Below are 2,785 nucleotides of genomic sequence, written 5' to 3'. Positions count from 1 at the left end.
AAGAAGGACTAGGTATCCCCTCCCCTGGCTCCGCACTCTGGCCACACAAATGCCAACCACCTCTCCCAGCTTCTTTCTCCAGGCTCTTGTCTCTAGTCCACATGTGTTCGTTTTCTCTCCTGTGAGAAGTGGGCTTTTCCCGCAGCCTGCCTACCAGCCCTACATCTGGCTCCCTCCCTTTTCCCCAGGTGTAGGCAGCTCTGTCTGGTGGCACTGGCAGGGTCCTTGGTGAAACCAGTGAGAAGCTGGTTTGTTCTTGGGGCTTCCATTGGCCTAGGTTTGTGGTTCTCCACCTTCCTAATGCCTCGACCCTTTAATGCAGTTCCTTTAATGTGTTGTGGTGAACTCCCCAACCATAAAATTATTTTTGTTGCTACTTCATAACTGTAATTTTGCTGCTGTTATGAATCAGGCAACCCCTGTGAAAGGGTTGCTTGACCCCCCAAAGGGGTCGCGACCCACAGGTTGAGAACGGCTGGTTTACAAGTACTACTTATGGAATGATTGTGGCTAAAGCACCAGCATTTTGACAAGCCAGTGACTACGAAAACACCTGCAGTCATAACCTCTCCTACGTATGTATATTTCCTGTTCTCATTAGTATTCTACATTCTATACCAGAGGCTAGATTAATGATATCGTTCTTAGAATAACCAACTGCCTTATATGGATTATTTATATTATTGCTCAAGAAGCTGAGAATGCTGCCTCTAAAAGAGCCTTGGTGGTGTGGTGGTTATGTGTTGGGCTGCAATCGCATGGTCAGCAGTTCAAAACCACCAGCAGCTCCTTGGGAGAAAGACTGGGCTTTCTACCCCCTTAAACAGGTACCGTCTCAGGAACCCACAGGAGGTTGCTATGGGTCAGCATTGACTACATGGCAGTGAGTTTGGATTTAAGGTGGACAAATGGTCTATAGAAACCTCAGACATATTAATAGATTTTTGAGTTCCCACTTAATCATAAGCCCCAGTGAACAACAATTGGTTTTTATGATGTGGCCTTGCCCAATGATTGCCCTCATGTAGTTATTACTGAAGATATGGGTGCTACAGCAACGTTGAGTAAAGAATTAAGATGGTGCCTTGCTATCAGAAAGAATACCATGGGAGTTGCTTTTCTTAAGGAAAGCATCCATCTATGTGAAGTGCAGGCTAAGTCCTCATGGGAGGAACATACCAGTCTGTGTGAGCTACGGAATGTTAACATGAAGATTCATGACCAGAAGAGAGAATTGTATTAGAGCCTAAATTCTGAGTGCCAAGTGTGCAGAGAGCTGTGGATAACAGGGAAAGCTAAAAACCACTTGCAGAGTGCCCATGTGGATTCAGCCTCCAGTGAAACGCCTCTGACTCTTGACCAGGGATGAGAATAAGTTTGCTTTCAGACAGACTACACTGAAACGTGGATTACCTCCACCCTGCTGACCAGCCTCACTCTCTGCCAGTGAATCTTTTCCAACTCAGGGAACACAATCTTCTTCCAGGACTTACCTGGGTGTCTCCTTGATGAAGCAGCTCACTGTACTGGAGATCTCATAGTCCTACGTCATACCCCGACTACCTTAGGGAAACCCCAGGACTAATATGCTTAGCTCCTCTGCCTTACATAATTCATGTGTCCCTATCCTGGCCCCAATCCCATTCTGAGAGTCTCATGAGTAACTATGTTGTGTTGATGTGTCAAAAACCATGTTTATGTGACACTTTTCTCTGACCTCCCATGTCCTTTCAAAAACTACGTATCGAAGCAAACCTTAGGATACCATTGTAGCCTCGTGTTAATAGCTGTCCCTCATCCTGATGATAAGTCTCTGGATTTGTCCTGTCCTTACCCCATTTGGGACTTAATAAGTGCTATCTTGAAAAAAGGAAGAAGAGATTGATGAGGCTCAAGGTTATGACTCTTAGCAACCCTTCAGAACTGGAAAGGTGAGGCTTTCTCTTCCGGTAAACAGTTAGTCTTGGAAGCCCACAGGGGCAGTTCTACACTACCCTATGAGTTGTGAGTTGGAATCAACTCAATGCCAGTGAGTTTGGGGTGTTTTGTTCTTTTGTTTTTTGAAATACATTGATACTTGTACCTTGGTCTTAAAAATATTTTGTTATAATTAAACACAAAGCACAACAAGATCTATTACTATTGAGTCTATCCTTATTTATAGTGACCCTCTGACCCATCGAATCGAGTAGAATTGCTGCCTGGGATTTCTGAGACTGTAAATCTTTATAGAAACAGATAGCCTCATACTAATCCTATGGATCAGATGGTGGGTTTTCAACCACCAACCTTTTGGTTAGCAGCCAACTCTTATTCCACAGTGCCAGCAGGGATCCTTGTTATAACTAACTACAGAGATATTTCTATTAAAAAAGTCATACATTTCTACTGAAATACTTCATGGAAACTGTATACACAGTCATTTTGGTGTCACCTCCTCTGACAATGTCATCCAGTCGGTGGCAGTTACATAATCTCCTGTAAACTTGAGTGAAGGGCTGGAGTCTAGACTGTCAATCAGGTTACAGTTTGATGACCTCATTTGGAGGCACAACGGAGATAAATGGCTCACTGGAGGCCACAGTGAGTCTCTTTCTGTCTTCCCTTTCCTGCTGTTGAGACATGTCTCTTGACAAGCCGCGTGGAACTATGCTGATGGAGCCAGAGCCCTGGAGCTGAAGGAGCCACATGGAGACTGACGCCAGTACTGAGATGCTTCCACCGCCACTGGATCCACAAGACTTTCCACCCACTGCCCTGTGATCCTCCTGCACTTGGCCATATT

General features: G+C 44.9%; 1 protein-coding gene across 1 annotated transcript in view; it reads left to right on the top strand.

Moving 5' to 3' along the window:
- The window catches only part of DBNL (drebrin like), a 16,190-nt gene that overhangs the window by 3,333 nt on the left and 10,072 nt on the right, over window positions 1-2,785 (top strand). The window lies entirely within an intron of this gene.

This window comes from Echinops telfairi, unplaced genomic scaffold (assembly GCF_000313985.2).
Source record: "Echinops telfairi isolate 266 unplaced genomic scaffold, ASM31398v2 ScPeMD7_7;HRSCAF=31, whole genome shotgun sequence".
NCBI lineage: Eukaryota > Metazoa > Chordata > Mammalia > Afrosoricida > Tenrecidae > Echinops > Echinops telfairi.
Note: the sequence above shows the minus strand (reverse complement) of the source record. Positions and strands in the feature narration are given on the sequence as shown.